The sequence below is a fragment of the Eleutherodactylus coqui genome, chromosome 12 (assembly GCF_035609145.1).
Source record: "Eleutherodactylus coqui strain aEleCoq1 chromosome 12, aEleCoq1.hap1, whole genome shotgun sequence".
Classification (NCBI taxonomy): domain Eukaryota; kingdom Metazoa; phylum Chordata; class Amphibia; order Anura; family Eleutherodactylidae; genus Eleutherodactylus; species Eleutherodactylus coqui.
The window spans coordinates 63,056,361-63,081,693 of NC_089848.1; the positions used below are offsets into that span (position 1 = coordinate 63,056,361).

Genomic DNA, 25,333 nt, shown 5'->3' on the forward strand with positions numbered 1-25,333 from the left:
CCAATCTCCAACCTAACAGGAACAACCCTGTATTTTATGGATGTAATCCAAGATTTCACTTGCAGTGACTGTGGCATCCCCAAGCAAAATTGCCTGTGTGCCAGGAGCGAGACCCCATATTAAAGGGGTTTTCCATAGTGAAGTAACAATTTTAGGCCTCATGTCCACGGGGAAAATCGGGCCCGCTACGGATTCTACATGTAGAATCTGCAGCGGGTCCCTCCTGCCCCGCGGACATGAGGGCTGAAAATGCAAATAAATGAGAATAAACTTACCTCCGATCCGCTCCGTTTCTTCTCTTCGCGGCGGCGTCATCTTCTCTCGTCGCGGCCGGATCTTCATTCTTCGGCTCGGCGGATGTGCACGATGACGTCGGTGATGTGCCCCGCGCATGCGCCGGGCCGAAGCAAAATGATCCGGCCGCGGCTGAGAGAAGATGACGCGGCGCCGAAGAGAAGAACCGGAGCGGGTAAGTAAAATGTGATTTTTGTGTCCCGCGGATCCGGACGGCTTCCATAGGCTTCAATAGAAGCCTGCGGGAGCCGTCCCCGCGGGAGACCCGCATGAAAATGGAGCATGGTCCAGATTTTTTCATGCTCCATTTTTTTTAAAATCACTTTTATTGACGATCCGCGGGTATTTATCTACCCGCGGGTGGTCAATGCATCCCTATGGGGTGCGGATCCGCACGCGGGAGAAGCGTTAAAATCCGCTGCGGATTTTAATTCTTGTTTTCCCCGTGGACATGAGCCCTTAAGCTCTCCACAATCCTAGACTACTCTTTTTTTACCACCCTAGTATTTCCACTTAGTACTTATAAGCCTATAAAATGGATATTGCAATTAAAGGGGTTGAGTCTTGATGGACTTGTCTTTCCATTGGATAGGTGATAGTCTGATCGGTGGCTATCTCCGCTCTGAGACCTCCACTGTTCCAGAGAACAAAGGTCTTGTGTCCCTCTCTTCTGTCTCTGCAGGGACTCCTCTCCCACCCACAGTGACGTCAGATTGAATGCAACGATGGCCACGCGTACTCTTCCACTGATCCGTTTATTTCAATGAGGCTGATGGAAATAGCCGAACGCTTGTGCTTGGCTGTCTCTAGCAGCCCCATTGAAAATGAACGGTGCGGCATCGCGCATGCATGCCTATCATTCCATTCAATGACGTCCTCCCTATGGGGGGTCCAGCAAGCCCACAGTGAGGAGGAAGAGGAACACGGGACTCTCGGTCTTGGGTTTGGTGGGGGTCTCAGCGTAAGACCCCCACTGATCAGACTTTTATATGGATAGATAAATCTATCTTGGTGCAACCACTTTAACCCTTAAACCACCAGTTATCATCTACCATTGTATGGTAGCATCATTTGCACAGTGCCCAAAGGTGTCAATCAGATGGCCATAATGTGGCCACATTGAAGCGGCTCCATTGTGGCTTCAAATGACCCAAACGAACGTCCTCTATAATTGTGATCAGTAAACTATTAGGCTCACATGATTAACTATTTGTTGGCTGACATATTAGAGGCTAGCTGTTTGGCTAGCGGGGATTATCAGTGAGCGCACCATATTCCTTGTTCTCTCTACAACAAGATATCCAGTTCGTCTTCTATTTCTGGAGTATTTACAGCGCCATTCGTAAGTATAGAGCTGTCTCTTTGCAGTTCTTTTATCTACTAATGGTACAGAGAGGCATAGATACAATCAATAATTAATAAGCAGGCGTTCACTGGGCTTCCAGGGGAGCTCAGCCAGCACTTCCTCTGAACCATAAGTACCTTGAGCCAAGGGATAATCTCCAGCACCAGATGTGAGTATTGGCTTTCTTCTTATCACCGCCCTGTGGTGCTTTGTTTCATGGTTCAGATGCCGTGCAGAAGAGCAATGCACATTTACATAGTTGTCATATACTGTACTTCTCAAGGCTTAAGTGAATGTTACAGAAAGGTCAGCGGTCTGATGTGTTTTTATGGCAGGATCTGGTTAAGGGCTAAGATAAAAAAAAAACTGCCATACTGCATCCCGGAAAAACGAGTTTCGGAAGAGTGTCCATATTTCGTCCATACTAGACTCATTTTTTTTTACATTTGCAAAAGTTTAAAAAAAAGTTTTTAAATCTTTCTGGTGCATTGTAACCGTAGTGCAAATTTATATGGCATGGTTTTTCAGATTCGTATTACAGATGCAATTGTTTTGCATTTCCGTTGACTTCTCTGGGCAGTTCTCAGTTGCAGATCGTCATCCCATGATGCATGTTGGGATTTTATTTTTACGGTGTCCAGCTATGCATGAATTTCTGCAGAAGAACATTCATGTGAATTGGACTATTGATTTGAATACTCAGGCCGCCCATAGAGATGCATGGGCGTCCGCAAATGGATTAAAACATTTGGATTTGATTTGCGGACTTTTTGGTCTGGAAAATAAAATCGTTGCATGCTCCATTTTCGTGTGTGTTCCCACACTGACTGCTTCCATAGAAGTCAATGGAAGCCGTCCGAGCTGCAGCCGACACTGCGGACGTGCTGCGGATCCGTGGGAGATCATGAGATTACAAAAACTGTACTGAGCATGTCCGATGGTGAACATGCGCAGTACAGCAAACCTGAAAATCGCGGGATCTGTGCGGATGCTGCTGCCGGGCATTGCAGGTAAGCAGGGCTCCACTGGCCACAGGCAGTACTGGATTCTGTGCGGGATTGCCTGCACGGAATTGGCACGTGTCGTAGACATAAGGCCTTAGGCTAAAATTAGTTATGTCACTGAGAGGTTAAAAATACTTTTAAGGTGACTAAGTTATGTGTCAAATATATTTAAATGAGACCTAAATTCAAAATCTACAATAAAAATGACATTTTCTGGAGGCTTTTTCCATTTTTAAAGTTACTCTTAGGGGTTTTTAGGGTGTTTTGCTCAGATGTAAACAACTGATGGCCTATCCAGCAGATGGGTCATCAATAAAAGATCAGCGGGGTCTGCCACCTGGGAGCCCTGCCGATCAGTTGTTTACTGGGTCAGTATGCTCATATAATGAGCTGATTTCTTCAGGATGCGGACAGCTCCATTCCCACTGCAGTGGCCAAGCTTGGTATTACATCCCAAGTTCCTATTCACTTCAATGTGAGCTGGGCCTGCAATACCAAGCCTGGTCACTGCAGTGAGAATGGGGCTGCGTGCTTCCTGCAGAAATCAACACAGTGCACAGGTCCAGCAAACATCTGGTTGGCGGGGGTCCCTTGCAATGAACCTCCGTTGATCATCTATTGATGACCTACTCTGACAATAGGCCAACAATACTTTACACCTGGACAACCCCTTTTAAGGTGGTCATGCATTTTAGATTAAAATTGATAAAGGGCACAGTCACACAGGCTTTTTTTTCCGTCCGACGTTCGGACCGAAAAATCGGTCAGAAAATTGAACGGAAATAATGGGCTTTTTTTTTAAAAGCAATGACCAATGGTTTTAGTTGAACCATGGCGCACCATCATTGACTGGTAATGAATCCACCTTGGATATCTTCATGGTGTAGTTGGATGAAAGATCTTTTTTCTACAAACTCTTTTCTTGAAAGTACATTTCCAGAAACGGTGTCCATCCTTCACACGGTGTCACTGAAATGTATGGCCAATTTTAAGATTGTATCAACTAATATGATCTACAATGTGTGGCTGTGTACTGTAGGCATAGCAACTGTTCACCAGACACTTGTTTGTTTTAATAGTTATTCAACTATCAACTTACTGCCATCGAAACGTACATTTACATATAGCGATAATTGTTCGCCCTAGTGAATGAGCACTGAGCATTATCTTTACCTTCTATAGTCGCCTAAATAAGCTATGACATTAAGTATACAGTCAGGAGAATGAGCTGTGATCTCCTCTAGTATAAGGGCGAGCACCCACTGGCGTTTGCGTTTTCCGCGGGAAAAAAACGCAGCGTTTTCGCCGTGTTTCCCGCGATTTTTCCGCGCGTTTTCGCGGCTTTTCCATTAATTTCCATTGACTTTCATGGGTGCATTAGGAGAAAAATAAGGACACATATGCAACTGACAGTTCCTATGTTAAAAACGCAAACGCAACGCAAAAAAAACGCCAGTGGACAGGAACACATGTTATCTCTATGCCTGTGCAGGAAAAACGCAAAACGCAGGTAAAAAAACGCCAGCATAATGACACCAAGTCAATCTGAGCTGTTTGGAATTGAGATCACATGACCATCTAAGGAAAAAAAAAAGACCAAGAAAGGAGTAATATGGACCAAGGTAACACTAGCCCACTTATATATACTGGGGGATAGCTACATCATGAATAAAAAAAATAAATCCAGATTAGCCCTTTAATAAGTTTCTAATAGAACCCCTAAATTAATGACCCTGTGCCGGATCTGAGCAGCAAAAATTAACAAATCTGCTTCCTTATATTTCTCTTATCAGAAGATCATTGACAGTGTGACTAGAGGGGTATTTTGTTGTTTTCGGACTACTTTTCCCTTTAAACCACTGATTAAAGCAGTCAGCCATATCGCTTGACACTGTTGACAAACATCTCGCTCAAGCTGATAGAGGAATTACAAGTGGAATTCCCTTTGTTCTTGTCAGTTCTTGAATTGCCCTTTTGTGTGGTTCCAGTAAAGAGAACCGTGCATAAATAGACTTCAGTGTGATATAAATGTTACTGCAAGAGTAAGGAAATAGGTGTCCGTGAACTGAATGCCACTGTGATCTGGAAATGACATTGTGACTATTACTGTGACCATGGCTATAAAATAAGCCTGACCATTAGATTATTACTAGTAATTATTAGGAAATTATAGCACCAGTGTTTCTGGTGGCGCAATGCTCCACACAGCTCTGCTACATGCACGTCACACACACAGCTCTGCTACGTAGCTTTCGCATATGAGCTGCAGGTGTTTGACAAACTTCAGCTGGTGGCTGAGGTGAAATCATCACTTGTCACTGTGTCATGTAATCTGCATTAGATTCACAGCGGTGTTGAACCCTCAGTGGTGACATGTTTGCCCAACAGCGACGGTTTGTTTCATGACTGGACAATGGTTGACGATTAGATGAAGGCTGGACTGGTGGTGACGGCATTCGCACTTGAGATGACATGATATCACGTTCAGGAGATGTGAGTATAGCGGTGAAGGACTATGCTTCAATGTTGTTTGTCAATATGCATCGCCAGTTATGTATGTGCACATTTGTGAGGTGTCATTTATTGGACTCTCCACACAGGTGTGCAGCAGTCTCACAACATACAAACTGATGACTGGACGACTGAGCAACTGAGGCCACGGGGGTTTGTGGAGGATGTACCCGTCCTCTAAATTTTCCACCACTCCTGTCTCATTCCATTAATCGCTCATGTGACCACTGCAGCCGGTCACCAGACTCGGCAGTCACAATGCTGCACGTTGCACCAACACTCTTAGGCTCTGTTCACAAAGCAATACCTCATTTCAACAGTTCCACGCGTTACCCCGAGGCTTCTAAGTTAACAAACTATGTACAGTGCAGTTTAGATTTTTTTTAGAGGTTGCCTCCATATTGATGATAGTTCAGTATGCGTTTCAATACAGCGATGGATACTCCAGTCATATGTCGGGTTAATGAGGCCCTATAGATGCATCCTGAGTGCATATACCAAATGTAACCAAAATGCCTTATACCTGATGACAAATTTTTGGATATGCAAAATAAAGGCACAATGATATTCTTAAATGATGAACAATCAACAGCAGCAACACCCGTCTGCCACATGTCATCAGCAGGTTCTCTTAGACAGACGTCTTCAGCATCCATGGATGGTCTATTGAGATTTGGTTCTCAGTTGAATTATTTTAGTTTGAATAAATTGTTTTATGGGTAATTACCCTTCATGAGTAACCAGTCATCTGGAACTTCAGCTGTGCGTTTACTATATAAAGCCATAGATTGTAGGAACGTTCACAGTGTTCATCTTCACATGTTCTGCTACTGTAGCAGTAGGGTAGATAGCTTAGAGAGGATAGGGATATTATATATTCTATAGGGATCATATATAATATAAAATTAAACAGCAATCGTTCAGTCCTTCTCATTTGCTTATACGGGGACTGAACGATTGTCTGTCTAAACAGGCTGCACGAGTGCGATCGAGTTAGCGGTGACATCACTCGCTCGTTCAAGCAAGAATCGGCTCGTCTAAAAGGACCCTTGGGCCGCCTGCAGATGGGCGGAAATTCCGTGGCGGAATTTCCGCCCCTGGAAGCTGCTATAGGATTGTGTTTAGCAAGCGCAATCCTATGAAGAAGGCTGTGCGAAATCTCGCGCGGCAAACAAATCGCGGCATCTTCTATTTCTGTGCGGAGCTCGCAGAGCCCCGCACAGAAACGTCACCCACCGGCCGCCGCCTCCGCTCTGCGCATGCGCCAGCACATGAAGGAGCTGGGGCCGTGGGAGCAGGTGAGTGTCACGCTGCTCTCTGCAGACGCTCGGGTCGGGTCCCGCTGCGAGAATTCTCCCAGCCAGATCCGACCCGGCTGCCTGCAAGTGGCCTTAGGCCTCATGTCCACAGGGAAAATAAAATTTAAAATCCGCAGTGGATCATCCGCACCTAATATTTCCCATTGGAATGCATTGACCACCCGCGGGTAGATAAATAGCCACGGATGGTATTTTAAAGTGATTTAAAAATTTCATTCGCGTGAAAAAAAAAAAGTGACATGTTCCATTTAAGTGCGGATCACGCGTGCGGGGGCTCATAGCTCAATTGATCTCCCGCATGAGGGGAAAAAAAGGAATTTAAGCTCATCCGCAGCAGAAATCCACGTTACATATCCGCAGCGGACCTGATTTTCCCCGTGGACATGGGGCCTTAGATATATAGAGATAGATATAGACGTTAGACTACATTCACATTGAGCGATCACCATATCGAGCGTGCGAATGTGCAACTTGTTTGTTTATTTATTTTTTGCTATGTGACAATGTGGTGTTGATTACAATTTGTATCGCTGTGCATGAAAAGATAGCCACCGCTTCCTAAAGCCTTCAGTGGGAAAGATCACATGGCACTCGTGTGGCATGTGAGTGCCATGTGATTTATTTCAAGGTCCCTTTGAAAACGGTCAGCGATACGTTCTGAAGGAGCCCAAAAGTAGAACATACTGCGTTCCACCCCCCACCCCCTCCTTTTTCCTCCCAGCATCGCTAATGGGGCATTTTTGACACACGTGTAACATGGTGAGTGCTTTATATTTGAATTCATTAGAATTAGGTTCCCGAGATGAGAATACTCCTTTAACCCTTTCCAATCCACTGTCTGACGTCTGAAGACATTATGATTTAAGGCTCTACAGCTCCAATGTTTGAAGACGTCCGTCGGGGTTCTCTTACTATATATTGCCAGCCTCTCTGCTGTCGCGGCCTATTCAGCGTGTCACCTCATGCAGTACTGGCTTTAGCCAGCATATGGTGCGGTTGTATAACGATAGGAAAAGACTAAGCCCCCTAGGAAAACCAGAATACAAATTGGATTGGAAACGGTTAAAGGACTTTTTAAAATGGGAATTTTTGTTCTTTACATATCTAAAGTACGTCAGCCATGAAGTAGCGCGAGTATGAGAAGAAAGTATCTTGGCTTGCTGTCTTCATACCTTTTCATGCTTGGCACCTTTTTCCCCAGCACATATGTATCCCCCTACTGAGAAATCTTTCCAATCTATATTTATGCACTGCAATACTTCAAGTTATTACTCTGGGGAAAAAATGTGCCTCATAGCAAGTATCAGAAAACTGGTCAGATCAGGGACAAGTTGACCCGTTCTGTCTGTAAGTGGAACCTTTTGTTCCTGTGGTTTGTCATATTTGGAGTTCCGAAGGCTCCTTTTATGATTTATGGAGCCCTTTGGCTTTACATGTGTAATATGTTAGTGTAGAGGTGAAGTGTGTTCCCTACATTGGCACACAGGTGCTTGGCGTTGTATAAAGGAGTTATCACATGCGACTGGCAGGACATTGGTCCTTGGCAAGGTTCTGAAGTTCAAAGATTAATTTCGTAATAACTATAACCTTGAAACAAATTATTAGTGTTTGCACAGGGGTGTTGCTTGAATTGTGAAATCGTTTCATCTCTTGCACTCTCTGCACTTTCAGGAATACGATGATTAGGGAAAGTTCTGTGGGAAAAGCGCACTAAATCCAAGGATCGGCCAATCCAGTGCCATCGGATCCATTGCATGGTTCTAACTGTGTAGAAAGTGTTATTGGGGGACAACGTCTAAATTCAGATTGGTGCATCAACTGTCAATTAGTGGGCAAAATTCTGTCCTCGTGAGTGGGAAATACTTTACGCTACACTTCCTAAGTTGTCCGGTAACCACTTTAACATCGCTTCAATAGAGAGGCCGGAACTGAGGCTCGCAGGGCTGTAAGGGGAGGCAGACATGACGGGGTTAACGGGGAGGGAAAGGGTTAAGAATTTTAAAGCAAAGGCATGATGGGTAAAAGGGTGAGGGGGATTCTGAAGTAGAAAGTGCTCAAACAGGTGGAGGAGCCAGTCCAGGAGCAGAGGAAGGAGGAGGACCTGGAGCTGAACAGAGAAGAGTCCCACCCACCCGCCCAAAGGGAAAAGAGAAAAGGGGGAGGGTACATATTGCCATAGCAGCAGTTAGGGAGGGGTCCTTGGAGTCAACGTAAAACGGTGGTGGTGGTGGTGGGGAAGGCAGGGGCGGGATAGTTACCTCCCCCCCCCCCTCTCGGTTCTGATTAAGTAGTTGGTGGGTCTGTCGCCTCTTGGCTTTGACAGGGAGGTTCCCGCAAAGATGGTTGATGTGGCTAGCCTGGGTATGGCTAGATAGCCTCGGGGTCAGGAGGTAGGCGACTTGAGGCGAAGTGGTGAGTCTCCCGAGTCAGGTGATTAGAGACAGGAGGCCTGGTTTTGGAAAAAATAGGGTCTCCTGAGTCGGGCCTTATGAGACGGGAGACAGTTACACCTATTTTTTCCTTGGTTGGTGAGGCGACAGTTTCTTTTTGGGGCTCCAAGGATCTCTCCTAAAATAGTTTCAGAATAGGGTTGAAAGTAATATTTATGTTTATAATAAATTGGCTGCTTTGGTCAAAAATTAATCCAAAGAGAAGTTGTCAGTGGTTATTTTAGATAAGATGGTGGGTTCAAAAGGTTGCAGCAGACAACTCCATTATATCAGGTCAAGCGTTCGCTGTAGCAAAATAACATGCTGAGCAGTGCGTAACCCGCCGCCGCCGCCAACAGGATCCAGCGCTGCAGTGGCATCAGAGGCTGCAGTTTTACCTCCTGTTCTCCTGGCATCGGCACTCACATCCTGGGCATCGTGATGCCAGGAGAACCGAACAGTGATGCCGCAGCCTCTGACTGTCTGAATCGGTCACCTGACTACAGCTGTCACAGCAGGCATCGGGACCACGGAGGGGCTGCAACGTTGGATCCCAGCTGCAGGGGGGGAGGTAAGTGCTGCTCATTCTTTTACTACAGTGGATGCTATTTAAGGGATGTTATCCGGTAACCAAACAACCCCTTCAAATTACGGCTTCATTTTGCATAGAGCCTTAATAAGGCTGCGGCCATACAGGTGCATGAGGTCTTTACTTTGGTTGTTTTCTGTAAGGGCTCATTTACATGAGCCTATGCGTTTTTATGCATACATCTGCGCGTTTTACTGTATTTTTTTGCTCTCACAGGGCATGGTTTTTTGCACATGGAACACAACCACTTCCTGATTTAAATGTCTATGTAACCTAACCAGTTCCAGCTGTGGTGTTCTTCCTGCGGAATCGCACAATGTATTGCGCATCCTCTTGCATGTTGCACGCATATTTGCACACCCACCGTATACTTCCTTGAGGACACTACAACAGTAGTGTACAGCGTTTTTTTTTCCTCTGTGCGCGAATGTGAACATTGCACTTGCAGATTTTGCGCACGCAATTACACCAGTGTGACTCCTGCTTAAGGGCTTAGTCACACAGGCGCATCCAGGTGCCGATGCGCCCGTGTTCCTGCAGGATAAGACGGCCGCACTGCAGGTGCGACGTCTCTCCTGACCGCCAGAAGAAAGAACACATAACCGGCTCCATTGCCAGTCATGTGTTCTTTCTTCCGGCGGTACGGAGAGTCGTCCCCACCTGCAGTGCGTCCGTCGTCTTCTTGCAGTAACACGGGCGCATCGACGGCCGGATGCACCCGTGTGACTGAGCCCTAAGAGAAACGGTTATCTTGCAGATGTGATGTCTTTTAGTGACTAACAAAAATATGATGTAGCAACAAGCTTTCGATTCTACTTAAGATTCTTCATCAGGCATAATGTGATATATCTAAAGAAGCGTATATGGGTGTATGTATATAGGTGTGTATATATTTATTAAAATCTGAAAGTTGGGGACATTCGACAAAGTGGCAATTGACATTTATAAGGGCTCAGTGTGGGAGAAAGATCCAATATACATGTGGTGTGCTTATTTCCTGCCAACCTGGTGAGTTTAAGAGTAATCGTAAAGCAAGTAGTCGCAATTGATGGGGTGCATGTTGTGTAAAAAAAAAGAAAAAAAAAAAAAAGAGTAGTGCATGGGATTTATAAAAAGCCCATGCATTTTCCTGCAATTTCTGTTACTTTAAAAAACTTTTTTTTTATCAACTCGCACAAAAACTTTTGCGGAGGAAATAGCTCTCCATGTGGAGAAAGCCCTTAAAACCAAAAGTTTTTTTTTTACTGTTTTGTATATTGACTTTTCAGACCTTGATTAGCCCGTCTACTATTTTTTTCCCCTTCTTAGTTTATTTAGGTTCTGACTCCATAATGAAAACCCTCACTTTTTGTTTTTGCAGGGTTAAGGAAGTTCCAACCATCGTATCGCAGGACGTCACGTGAGGACTGCTCCGTGTAATGCTACAACTGCTCTTCATGTCGGTGGAGCTTTGATGCTGGTGCAATATAGCTGCTGTTTTTTTTTATTCCGGTGAGTTTGTCCTTCAGTATTAAACCGATTCTCTGTGGTTTATCAGTGGCCTTCATGTACTTGGAACTTAGTTGTTTGCTGTTTGGTGTCTCAGATGAAATCGGGACAAGGATGTGCCCATCCTGACATCGGCTCTATGGACCAATGCATTGAAGTTTGAAATCCCCCATCTCTACAGTTCTAATATGAAGCATTACTCTAATGCTTTAGTTCATACTGGCAATTAAAGCTACATTTGAGCCATCTGAATGCATTAATCAAAATCCTATTTCAGTTGGGCATTGCAGCAAGCGAGTTCACTTGTAAGAATGTAACTAGTAGGAGACTCTCGGCATCATCACTGCAGCACATCTGCAAGTTTTTAGTGTTTGCTTGATCTGATATTGCAGGGGCTAAAACTATTTAGCATTATTTACATACAACACTACTGAGAAGGACATAAAAAAAGAATTGCAAACTGGAGACTCCTTTTTCTCTACTGTGGTCTGATGGCTCCATCCTGAATGTGGCTTTAAGTATTACATTGCAGCATATCGGTCATTTCATTTTTAATATTGTTTGGACCATCTACACGTTTAAAAGGGTTTTGCCACAATTGAGACCTATCAGCAGGATAGCTAATAAATGTCTAATTACTGAGGACCCTACTTATCCTGAGAACATGGGTCCCCTGTCCCTCTTTCCTCCTCGCTGCACCTTTGTAGTCAGGAGGAGCTTGAATCGACTGGGGGCCAAACATACACTGCTGCCACTCCATTCCTTTCCATGGTGGCACCAGAGATGGCCAAGCACTTGGATTCTACTATGTGGTCTTATTGAAATGAATGGAGATGCATGCATGCTTGGCCGTCGGTCAATTCAAGCTCCTCCACACTCCACCCCTGCAGGAGGACATGGGAGCTCCGTTCTCAGGATCGGCGGGTTCTCAGTAATGTGAGCCACGTTCATTTGATTGGACTTTTATCGCCTATCCTGTAGATGGGTGTTAAGTCAATGTTGGCATAACCCCTTTAGTCGCACACCCGGAAAATCTCCGGGGCTTGCTGCACTGACCAGGCAGTTAAACCCCGGAAGATTTCCGTGGACAACTCTAGTGCTGAAATGCTGGCCAGGAACAGTTATTGTGCCACTATACATTTTTGCCACTTCGAATTACCTCAGGAAAATCTCCGGGGCTTGCTGCGCTGACATGGTAATAATAAACCTGCCACTGAAGATTAATTCATCTCCTTGGACAGATGTCTACGGATGGTGAAGGTCCATTTAAAATGAGTTGCAGGAACCATTAAAATTGATGGGAACCAAACCATGTTCCATGCGTTGGTAGACCTTTTTGATTTATTTTTCTTCCTTAGAATGATAAAGTATTCTGCGAATTTTTGAGCGCCTTACAAGAGGTTGACCAGGAGCTTTTGAATTTTTTTTTTGTTGATGACTTGCCCTCAGAATGGTGATCGATAGATGAACAGCGAAGGTCTGCCACTCGAGATCTCCATTGGTCACCTCATTCTCAGTGGTGCCTTCACTACTGACAGCGCAGGAAGCTGATCTTAGTGGCCTAGATTGGTATTGCAGGCATAGCTCCCATTGAATTCATTAGGAGCCATGCTTGCAATACCTAACCAGGCCACTTCATTATGGTCGGCACAATCTGCTTCCTGTGCTTTCCATAATGGCAGTCGCATCAGCAATCAAATGATCAGCGGCGATCCGAGCAGCGGACTCCTGACAGTCTTTTGATGACCAGTCCTGAGAACAAGTCATCAGTTTGAAAAAAAAAAAAAAAGTGCTGGGTAACCCCTTTAGCATGGCTCCAAAAAATGACAAAAATTGTCATTGTATTTGGCTAAAAAAATTTGTTTCAGCACTTACATTTTTGAGCTTGGGAGCCAAAGAAAAGTCTTCCATGCTGGAGCCTTGTTAAATGCTTTTATGTAACTAGAACATCATATGAATTCAGGCTTGCTTGAATGTGGTCATCACTAATGAAGGATTTTAGAAATTCTTTCGGAGAGTCAGGGCTGTAGGATAGAGTAAAGAAATATTCAGAACTTGTAGTCTATTTCAGCTCCGAAGGATAAGATCTAGAGATTCCACCATTGCCTCAAACCTCGCTCTAATACCAGTCCTGCTCTTGGCGGAATTGACTCGCTAGAGTGGTTATCACGTCTCAAGATCGTTAGTGACTCTCACCTCGGACCACCCCCATTACTGAAAGTAATGAATGAATAGTATGAAGTACACAAAGTTCAAATCTGTAATTTTGTCCTTGCACTCACTCCCTGTTCCCACTCTGCACATACAAGTTGGCTGTTCTCGGCAATCTACAGTGTAGAAGTTTAGTCCTTTCTATTATATGCACTTGCTTAGTTCTCTATGTAGCGAACAACCAGTTCGTGGGGGAACAGGAGTGAGTTTAAAGGGAACTTGTCACCCACTTTTAGCCATATAAGCTAAGCTTATGGCTAAAAGTAGGTGGCGTGCTGAGTCCGGGGAGGTAAGTGTTATACTTGCCTCCCCTGGTGTCAGCGCTGAAGCCACCACTCAAAGCATTGAGCGGTACACCAAGTAGTACGCCCGTCCTAATTTTATGATGGCCGGACTACTTGGCAGCACCGCTCAATGCATTCAGCGGCGACTTTTGGGCTCACATAGGCGGAACGACTGGGTATGCAAGTATAACACTTACATCCCCGGACTCAGTAGGTCGCCTACTTTCAGCCCATAAGCTTAGCATATAGGGCTAAAAAGTAGGTGACAATCTCTTTAAGAATACAAATTAGGGATTTGAGCTTTGTGGTGTTCTTACAATTAAACCATCATTTGGTTGTGAGTCGTCTGAGGTGACCGCTTCACTTTAAAACAAGGATGCACAACTTTTTCTGGTCTGAGGGACACATTGTCACAATGGACAAATTCCAGTGGCTGTAATAAATCTTTAAGGGTTACTTCTATGCAAGAGATGTGCGGCGTTTCAAATGTATATGCCTTAAATGTTTGATGGGTGCCAGTTGCACTTCTAGGACTCCCACCTATATTAAATATGGGGGTCCCTTTTTTCCCTGTTTATACCCCAGAAAGTAAGACCCCATACATGCATCTCTATGGTAGTTTGTGGAATACTGAAATTTCTGAATGTTTCACCATTTTCATAAACTTACGAAGAAGATAGCCGCACTTGTGCAATGCCACCTTGCCACTTCATCTATTCCATATAGAGTGCGACCCAGGGGTCAGGAGACCCCCATTCTGCCGATATGTGGAGGTCTCTGAGATGGCCACACAGTGCATCATTAATACTAATTTGTCCTGCTTCCGTGCCATTTTCTTCTCTCTGATATGGAAGATACATATAAGCAACCACCAATCACAGAGAAGCATGTCTGTGACTAGATGGTTGGTGGCTGCATAGAATGGCGTTGCGGGCCTGTTTTAAGCCATTGATCCGATTTAGCAAAGTATTAAAGGGGTTGTCCCGCGCCGAAACGGGTTTGTGTTTTTTTTCAATAGGCCCCCCGTTCGGCGCGAGACAAACACAAGGGATGGGTTAAAAAAAAAACAAAACAGTTTAGTACTTACCCGAATCCCCGCTCTGCGGCGACTTCTTTCTTACCTTAGCAAGATGGCCGCTGGGATCTTCACCCACGATGCACCGCGGGTCTTCTCCCATGGTGCACCGTGGGCTCTGTGCGGTCCATTGCCGATTCCAGCCTCCTGATTGGCTGGAATCGGCACACGTGACGGGGCGGAGCTACGAGGACCAGCTCTCCGGCACGAGCGGCCCCATTCACCAGGGAGAAGACCGGACTGCGCAAGCGCGTCTAATCGGGCGATTAGACGCTGAAATTAGACGGCACCATGGCGACGGGGACGCTAGCAACGGAACAGGTAAGTGAATAACTTCTGTATGGCTCATATTTAATGCACGATGTATATTACAAAGTGCATTAATATGGCCATACAGAAGTGCTTACCCCCACTTGCTTTCTCGGGACAACCCCTTTAAGTATTCCATGTTGTATACATTACCTGTCAAACGTTTTAGAATACAATACCTCAATTTTTCCAGTTTTTATTGATATTTACTCAGTTTAATGAAAAGCTTAGAAACTAAAAAACAAGTTAAAATGAACAAAAATAATGGATTTACTTTGTTTCACCAAATTAAATCTAGATTTTTTTGGCTCTTCAAAATGGCCCCCTCTAGCTGATCTAATCGAGCCATACTTTTTACAATTGCATTCAGATATTCAGAAATTTCTTCCCAACATTGTTGCAGAAGTTCCCACAAATGTGCTGCACTTGTAGGTTGCTTTGCTTCCACCCTTCAGCCAGGTCATCCCAAGCAAGCTTAATAAGGTTTAAGTTTGGAGACTGTGCAGGTCATTCCATTCTTTGAAGCCTGCTGGCTGCTTCTTGCCTCCTTAAAGGGATTTAACCAGAATAACTAGTTATCCCCCATGCACACAATAGGGAATACCTTGCTGATTGGTGCGGTACTCGCCGCCGAAGCCTCCGCTGCTCTCAAGAACAAGACTCCTGTGGCTCGCTCTCCTGTTACTCTGCGCGGTCTTGCTTCTTCCCCAGCAGTTATGTCTTTATGAATGGAGTACTGACTGAGCATGTGCGGTAAGCGCGCCATTCATTTCAATAGGAGTGACAGAACTACCTGAGCGGGTGCCAGGCTATCCTCAGGATAAGTCATCAAAAGTTGATAGGTGTCCACTACTCAGGATCCCCACGATCAGCTGATCACCAGGCCCGCTGTAAGTGTGGAAACAAAGTTGGAAGCAGATAGAGCTGTTAACATTTCAGCGGCCCGGTTTGGTACTACAAGGACAGCATCTATTGATTTTAATGGGAGTTGTGCCTGCAGTACCAAACCAGACCACTGCAGTATAAACAGCACGATCTGCTTCTAATGCTATCCGCGCTTTCAGCGGGCCCTTAAGATCAACTGATCAGCAAGGATCCTGACCAGCAGACTCCTGCCAATCAACTATCCTGAGGATAGGTCATCACTTGTAAAAGTCGTGTACAACCCTTTAAACTTAGTTCTAACTGGAGGTTCAATTTAAAGCACCCCTCCAGGCCTAGAGAAGTTAAGATTGCCAAACCGCTTCTCAGACTACCTGTTGCAGACTTACATAGTATGCATCGGTAGTCTAAGACACTACATGTTCCTCTGACCTGCCAGTACTACTCATGTGGGCAGTATTGGTCAATCATAGCAGGTGTAGTGCCTTAGCCTAATGATGCTTATTACTACACAGTGTGCAGCAGGTAGTCACAGAAGCTGGTACGGCCATCTTTGTTCGCCCAAGCCCAGAGGGTCGTTTTATGTGGATTTCCCCTTTTTAAAGAGGTTGTCCAGGATTCAAAAAACATGGCCACTCTTTTAAACACCAACCATCTCTATCCATTGGTGCTTGTATCTCATCTCAATTAAAGTGAATGAGACTGAGCTGCAATACCACATACAACCTGTGGACAGATGTGGCGCTGTTTTTTAGAAAAAAGCAGCCATGTTTTCAAACCCTGGACAATCCCTTTTAAAGGTCCACACAATATATGTATTATGCATGCTTCCACAGTAATGGAAACTGTATTAAGAGTTAGTAAACAGCTACAGTAAATGCATTATAGTTTGAATGCGCTTATTACATAGGTGGCTAAATAAAATGGATCTCTGATGTGAGGAATGCTTTCTGTGGTTAATTTAATTCCCATTTTATACCGCGTACATTCATTTTATCTGTTGTCTTGTCTACAATTTAGCTCATTGGGCTTAACATTAGAGTATTGAAAGATTTTCCTCTAAGTGCTGCATTAAGAGCGCATAAATATTGGATCGCCCACTTACTGTTAAGATTTTGGGCTTCCAAGAAAGGCTCATGAGCTTCTATGCTACCTTGGGGAATTGTGTACCGTTTGTGCGCGTAGGTCAGGCTTTCTCATCTCGTAAGCCATAAAAAGCAAACCTAATCATATTGATCGCCTCTGCTGGAGGGATTGGTTTTCTTACACAATTAAGCTGGATTCTGGAGACAGAGGCCGGTTTACAAGAGTAATAGTCTGTCTTGATGGAGAAGTGGAACATGCGGCTTGTTATCTTCATTTGTAAGGAGGTTGAGGAGGATTTCAGTCTCGTCTCCAGAAGGATACTAGGCAGGCTGTCATTGCCCATTAAAAAAAAAATGTCTTGATTCATAAATGTTGCAGATGAGTAATCCGGGGCTCGGAGACGTTCTTGTATAGAGGAGCGTGTCTGGGGAGCGGGAGGTGGCGGATGTGCTGATTGCACGGTGCAACAGGGGCCGCTGCCACTTCTTGCAACAGGCAGAGAGGTAATTAGAGCATGAAAAGCTTTTTATCACATCCGCTAATGAACGGACTCTGAGATTTTCTTTTAAAAGTTGATAGGCTGCTGCAGCAATGACATAGAAATAACCTATGGAAATGAAATGTATGGACAGCAGGATTTTCTTAAAGAAACAGGTTACCTCAACCCCATTATATTTCCCCATGAGTGCTATAAACCTAAGGGATTATTCAGACGAGGGTATGCGTTGGGAAATGGCAAGAAGCAGGCTGATGGGTCCGTGCTAGCAGATTGGTTGTTTGTTTTTTTTCGCGATCAAAATGCCTGTTTACACGTTCGCGTGTTGCACCCTTCCTGTGGAATAGAATGGCAATTAAAACTGAACCACTCAAAAACTGACCTTTTCCTGTTTCCACCCTCCACTAACCGACCTCATCCTGACATCTCCATCATATTGTGTGGCACCACCATAACTCTCAGATAACACACCCACTGTCTTGGGGTCATATTCGACTCCGATCTCTCCTTCACCCCCTACATCCAATCTCTCGCCCGAACATGTCAGCTGAATCTCAAGAACATTGCAAGAATCCGCTCTTTTCTCACTGTGGAGACATTAAAACACTCACTGTTGCCCTCATCCACTCTTGGGTCGATGCTGATCGGCCTTCCCTGCTCCAGACTCTACCCCCTCCAATCCATCTTTGGATGTGGCAGCTAGGCTCCTCTCCCTGCCCAGCCTCTAATCGGATACCTCTGCCCTGTGCCGGTCACTGCACTGGCTGCCCGTCAAATACAGAATACAATTTAAACTCGCTACCCTCATCCACAAAGCTCTCCATAGCACTGCCTCGCCCTACATTGCTTCCCTCATCTCAATTCACTACCCAGCCTACGCAACATCAGCTCTGCTGCCGAAATCAGACTTAAGTGCCCCTCTAATTCGAATCTCCCATTCCTGCCTCCAAGACTTCTCCAGAGCAGCACCGGTCCTCTGGAACGCGCTACCAGAAAATATCTGGGTACACACTAAACTTCAGGCGTGCTCTAAAAACGCACCTCTTCAGGGAGGCATACCACATACCCTAAACCAGACCCCTCTGTACTCCGCCTGATAACATGCTCCCTGACCTAGTGACTGCAATCCCTGCTAGCTGTAACCAACCGCCTCCTGCAGTCGTCACGATTCCACCACTATAAGGCCTGACCATTGTCTGGGTGTATAGCATCCCTCACTCTCCACCTCGCTATACTGTGCACATCTCCAGCCCCTTTACCTTCTGTATCCCCACCATTATCTGTAGTATGTACAGTACGTGATCATGGAAGTTATGTGCAGTGTAATGTTGAAGCTCCATTTATGTCTTTTTATAGGAAAAACTATATTTTTTCTGTAAATTGGAGCAATGACAGTAACTTATGAAAGTGATTCTTCAGTCGTGGCACAGTGATATATTTAATTCCAACTATGCATGAACTGAAGTTCAGGTTGATGTTGAAGTCTCCACTAGGCTCCTTCCCATAATTAAAGTGGATTACCCAGGCATGAATACATGCAGTATTTAATGGAGTACGTTACCCTGTGTGTCACTTATCTTCAGATGTGTTCAGTGAACCAATTCTCCTCCAACAAGCTCGGCTTCCTTGCACTCCTGTACCTGATCTACTTTGTATGTCGTCTAAGTTTTGTCAGCAATTTCCATTTTTGTTTTCGGGCCACTTAACACTGAAGTTAAGACTAATAGACAGGGTCTAGCTACAGTTCGCAGAAGTTTTCCAGTCTTATGTAATGCTTATTCATAAATGCTGTGCAGGTTTTGGATATCTCTGTTTGCAGTCAGTGAATATGCATCGAGAGGCTAAAGCCCTATTTACAAAGAGGATCGCTCAAAAGTCGTCAGTTTCTGACCGTTTTGAGCACTCATTTTGCATTAGCTACTAATGGGTTAATTAGCCCATTAGTAGCTTACTAGCTTCATTCGCAAGTATTTAGAGAACAGCAGGTAAATACATGTCCATTCTTCTGCCGTGGGCTGCATACAGTGTTATCAGTGCTGCCCACGGAGAACTCGGCGTACGGTCCCTGCTATCAGGGACGACTGAGTTCATGCTGACCTGAAGTCAGCGATGAACAAACAGTTCACGGTAAGTGCCCAGTGGACGTGCATTTACACGCAATGGCTATCGCTCAAAAGCCGTCATTTGGATGAATTTTGAACGATAATCGTTGCGTGTAAATGGGCCTTTACTCTGTCCTGACCTTGTGCCAGTGCAGTGCAATGCTGGAGCTCTCCTGCACCAAGCCCTCAGCTAAGTGCACAGGTCTGGTTATTCACTGACTGCAGGCAAATCTTGGGGCACTTTTAGATGGAACGATGATTGTTCAAACGAACAAAGGTGAATGATAATCGCTTAGTCTAAACGCGAGCCAACGGCCTGACGAGAATCGTTCACTTTTTGCTTGTCCATTTTCTGCAGTCATAAAAATCATTGTTGACTCGTTCACTTATCGTTCGGTTTAAACAGCCCTCGTTCAGTACCTCTCAGTCACTTATACAGCGAATGTGAAGGACTGAACAACTTCTCATTTGAACAAGCCAAAAATGTATCTGCCTGTCTAAACAGGCCAGTCATATGCATATGCAATGTAGAGTAGAAGGTCACCAATGTTTTACACGGCTACTCAATAGAAATAAAGTATCAGAAGTGGTTACAACATGAGTGCCCCTATCCATTACTATAGAGGGCATCTACTAAAATATAGTCAACTCTACAGGACGGGGATTTTGTGCATCATGCTGTTTTTAGTTTTTTTTGTTGTTTTTTTTCTTCCTTGCCATGTAACCATCACAGAGATTCCTGCACAGTCCGTTAAATGAGAGCACTCTTCTGTTGACCATGAAAAAAAAAATTAAATTTTTTAAGGCTGGTTGTACTTGAACAGGTCATTATCTTTTAATTCTCATCATTTTACATCTCACAGTAAATGCTAGTAATGAGTTCATGTCCATATCGGACCTGTAGACATGTATCACTTATAATCTTTATCATTATGGTTTTCTAATGTGTCCGTAAAAAATGTTGGCCGTCTGATTCCTGGATAAGTTGTCAAGAAAAAAGAAAAATTCAGTTTGGCAACCCTGGCAGGGATGATGTCTATCAAGATGAACGGACGTTCTTGTAGGCACTAGTCTTATAGTTAAATAACTGCACAGCTTTCATGTCCTTAGATTCTTCAGACTGGCAAGTGAAGAATTTACATAGACCGGGCTCACACTAATATATGACAAAACGCAGCGTCTTACTGTGGTGTGCCAAGTATAGTCGCAGTTTTTGACACTGCATGACAGCGTATCTTATGCTGCACGTTGTGACTGGCGCTTCTTCCTTTTTTTTTTTTTTCTTTTTTAAGCTTCTATTCTATGCAATGAATATACGCAAATGTGAGTGGAATAGCGAAAATCAATGTATTTGAATTGTCAGGATTTACCACATACATCGTGTGATCTCGGCCTTAAGGCCCATTTACATACAATGATTATCACTCAAAATTCGTTCAAACAATGGCTTATGAGTGATAATCGTTGCGTGTAAATGCTACCATCGTTTGCTTTTCTGCCGAACGATGATTTTTGGTTCAGCATAAAAACCATCCTTCGGGCAGCTGATAGCAGGGAATGCACACTGTGATTATCTGCTGGAGCACTGATAACATTGTTTCAGCTGCAGTCCTGCTGGAGAACAATGGATCTGTATATAGATAACAGACCACCCGCTGTTATCTGCTTACAGCAAAGGAAGGCTCATTTGCATGCAAATGAAGCTAATAAGCTACTAAGTAGATACTCAGTAGTTTATGTAAAATGATCGCTCAAAACTGTCGTTCTCCTTATCTTTTGAAAGAATTTTGAGTGATCATCTTTGGTTTAAATATGGCTTTACAAGGGTCACTGGTAAGAAAAAGGAGAGTGTCTTGTATTATTTATTGGCAATCTTCACTGTATTATCTAGTGAATAAGTTGGTTGTGGAGGTAGCCCTAGGATCCTTTTAAATGAGTCAATTGAACGAGCGAGTGATGTCACCGCTAGCTCGTTCGCTCTTGTTCTGCCTGTTTAGACAGGCAGAGGCATCGCTGGCTCGTTCAAAAGAGCATTGTTCAGTGCCGTTTAGTCTTTCACATTCGGTGTATAGGTGTATTGAGAACGGGTACTGGTGTATCTTGTCTCCACCGGAAGAATGGGTGGAGACATGGGTTGGCCTGGTAGAGTTGTAGGGGAAGGCTTGTTGACGTCCACAATAGCGCTCCCATCTCCCCTGTCGAAGATGTTGCTGTGAGTGTCTCGCCTCCCATCTGCCATGCCGACCCCGCATCACCCTGCTGCTGTGAGTCTCCCATACCGAACCCACTGCTGTGCTCCCTGGGCCGCTGTGACTATCGGCTGTCTATCGGCTCCCTCTGCCCTGGCGTCCCCGCTTGCATCTTTGCTCTCACTTTGCTCCTCTGCTCATGGCCCCTCTGTCACTGTGTCCCCCGCGCCGTGCTATGTGATGGTGCCGTGCTCCCGGCTGCCACCCGCTGTCAGTCTCCTCTCCGGCAGCTGCGCTAAAACCCGAGAGCAGAGCCACCTTCCTGGGGCGCGAAGACTGTATGTCATATTGCAGGGAGGCCGGCGGCAATGACTATCGTTCACTTTCTTGAACGATTTGTACTCTTAAAGGTCCATTTAAAAGCGCTTCTAGAATAAGCTGAGGTTGCTTGAGTTCCAGTGCTGCTAGACATTTCTAATTGACTGTCATACTTTTTTAACTGACAGTGTATAAAAGTAAAAAAAAAAAAGCAGGTTGTCATTAGAAAACCCCTATAAGTCACGGAGCTGATCTTTCGATATTCTACAACGATGTAGCAACTAGTTATTTTACTTACATCAATGGGGGATGTCTCTCTTTGGTTGGTCGTGAGCTGATACCTTGTACCCAGCAAGAAAAAGTTCCAGGAAATGAGCATGTATGACTCACGCCGCTTCTGATCTTGAGTAATATGTTGAAAACATGTTAAATATATCAGCGTATAGCAGGGTATAGATAGAGTTCTTTGTAAGCTGTCAGGAAATATAACTTCAGTATCTACATCCATATCACAAGACTCACAAATTATGTCTGGAACCTTTTGGCTGTCATGAAACATTTTTACCAACCAGTCAGAATTAGTCATGATCTAGTAGAATATCCCTGGGATAAGTATTCAAATGCTTTTCCATGACAGACTTTCCTTGGGTCTTTTGAGTCATACGATTGCAAGAAGCAGTTTAAGGGGCTTTCCAAGATCTTGGTGCTCTTATTTTTTTCTTAAACGGCTGACAATGGCAAAAAATACAGTTATTACAAATGCTCTTCTCATAACTCACATTTGGTGACACTCTGATACGTAAATTGGATATCAATGGAAGCAAATCAAAAATTTTCATCTAGCAAAACTGTAAGTAAGGCCGTCCTTTTTGCCCATAGCAGCCAATCACAGCGCAAGCTTTCATTTCTCAAACTGAAGAGATAAAATTGAAGCTGTGATTGGCTACTATGGGCAATTAGTGCCATCTTACCTGCTTATGTGGCGCATATGTACGATTCCTCAAAGGTGAATGTGTTTTGCGCTATAACCTGTACGACCCCTTTTCCATGAGGAAACAATCCCGGGGATTTCGTATCTGGACGCTACAGATATGGCTTCTGCCGCAGCTGGGACAGGGAATCCCAGGTTTCATCTTCCAACAGGACAGACCACCTCACCCATTTCCACAATGAAGTTAGAAGGGAGCTGAATAGGCAAATACCAAACAGATGGATCGGCCGTGCAGGTTGTGAGGATAGTGAACCTCTTCCTTGGCCTCCACGTTCCCCGGACCTTACGCCTTGTGATGTTTTTCTCTGGGTGGGTTAGGGTCTACATGCCTCCCTTATCACCCGCCATGTATGATCTGTGAGGACATATAGCAGAAGCCATTGCTCAGTCGTGATCCGCTACAACGTGTACTGCAGGAACTTGACTACGGGCCCGATGTGTGTCGAGTGACAAAGGGGGCCACACTGATCACTTCTGATGTGGAGAGCATTTTAGATGTTGCGCAACAAAACGTTGAGTTTCTGTTTCCATTGCTATCAAGATTATGTATCTGAGTGTCATTAAATGAGTTCTTAGTGTTTCTAGTCAGGAGAATCACTTGTAATAACCGAACCTAAACTCGCCGGCTCTGGACCCCACGGCTCCAGCGTTGTATCTCCCTTCTTGCCCATCGACTTTGGTTACATCTTGCAGACGGTGACATCCCATATGCAAGCTGACCGTTGCAGCCAACCACAGTGCACAGTGATTGGCTGCAGTGGTCGGCCAGTATACGGAACCTCACCATCTGCATGATGAAAGCAGAGCCGGTAATTGGGACCTGAGATAAAGTGGCAAGGGTCCGAGGACAGTAAGTAATTTTAATTTTTTGCTTTTGCCAGCTATTGAAAAAAAACAAAACAAAAAAAAACCACACACTCAGAAAACTCCTTTGAGAGCTTGCAGATGCATTTTGTTTCCCCAACACACTACTATTTAAACATAGGGTTGGGATTTGTTGGTGTTGTCTTTGGCTTTATTGTGCATACACTGCGAGTTTGAAACTATAATTTTGCGCACGGTGTATGTTCACCTTCAGCACAATTGTTTAGCTTACAAATAATAGAATCTGTATAAAAAATGGAGTAACCTTACAAATACATTGCTGGACTTAATCTTGTCCTGTTTGAGTTACAGTGTGTATAGTAAGATAGAGCTGTATACACAATGTAACTATTTCAGAGCTGAAATCTTCCAGCATTCCTTGTTCCTTCAATGTCTGCACTGAACTGCCTCTGGTTGTATTTTGGGGGAAGCAGTTAAAGCCGTGTTAGCATTCATTCCCTATGCACTGGATAGGGGACATATACTAGAACTGTGGGGTTCTGATCATCAGAAGATAAGGTTCTGGCCTCCTCATTCTGCCCAGTCACAAGACCACAAATAGAAGAATGTGGCACTGATGGAAACAACTAGAGATGAGCGAGCACCCAAATGCTCGGTCCGCGTTATTCGAGTCGAGCTTTTCGTAAAATTCGAGAGCTCTACTCAAGTAACGAACCCCATTGACTACAATGGGAGACTCGAACGTTTTTTATGTGGGACGCCGGGTGCCGAGCTTTTTTTTTTTTCTTTCTTGGTTCGTGTACTCTCTCGCTCTTGAGTACGCTAATACTCGAACAAGCATCAAGCTCAGCAGAGTACGTTCGCTCAACTCGAGAAACAACCAATGTAGCCCAGTGGTTGGACCCTTACCGATGCAGCATTTATCACCTACCCGGTACTTCTGGCCTGGAATCCCCGGTTCACACCGAAAAACCTAACATGTATTACGAGTTCGTAGTTCAAATTTGAAGCTTACTCTTGGATGTCTGCCTTGTATTTGCAGTTTGCACTCCAGCGCATCCACGCGCTATAGCTTTGTGAATAAGTGACATGTCACTTATTTTTGCTGTGTGACTCGGATATCTAGTCTGAGCCATATGACCTATGGAGTGGATTCCTATTGCAAACAGTGAGATGTGGAAAACATTTGGACTTTGGCATAGAATCTGCATTAAAGGGGTAATTCGATTACTATTACGGTTCCGAAATCCTGGCATCATTGCTCCCAGAACGGATGGTGACCCCACTGCCTCTGATTGGCAGGCAGTGGTCACCTGACTTTTGCTGTCAACACAGACCAGGAGAATTGCGGGGCTACAGCACTGGATTGTTGGGGCTTAGGGCGGGTACATACGTAGTTTTAACTCATTAGATCTAATTTTAAAATGTCAATTTGTAACTGGACAGCCCCTTCAAATTTACACCCTAAAGTGTAAGGCCGGCTTCACGCGAGCGTGACGGGCTCCGCCGCGGAATATTCCGCGGCGAAGCCCGTCACGGCGCCCCACAGAGACCCCATACTTACCAGCGGAAGATAGCGTGAAGAC

The 25,333-nt window shown here is 44.7% G+C and overlaps 1 protein-coding gene across 2 annotated transcripts in view; it reads left to right on the forward strand.

Annotated features, from left to right (window-relative positions):
* Positions 1-25,333, forward strand: part of OSBPL3 (oxysterol binding protein like 3) — a 180,993-nt gene that overhangs the window by 24,312 nt on the left and 131,348 nt on the right. For both annotated transcript variants that reach the window (XM_066585261.1, XM_066585265.1), the window contains exon 2: positions 10,852-10,982. The gene's annotated coding sequence lies outside the window, so the exon portion shown is untranslated. The remainder of the gene's footprint in view (positions 1-10,851; positions 10,983-25,333) is intronic.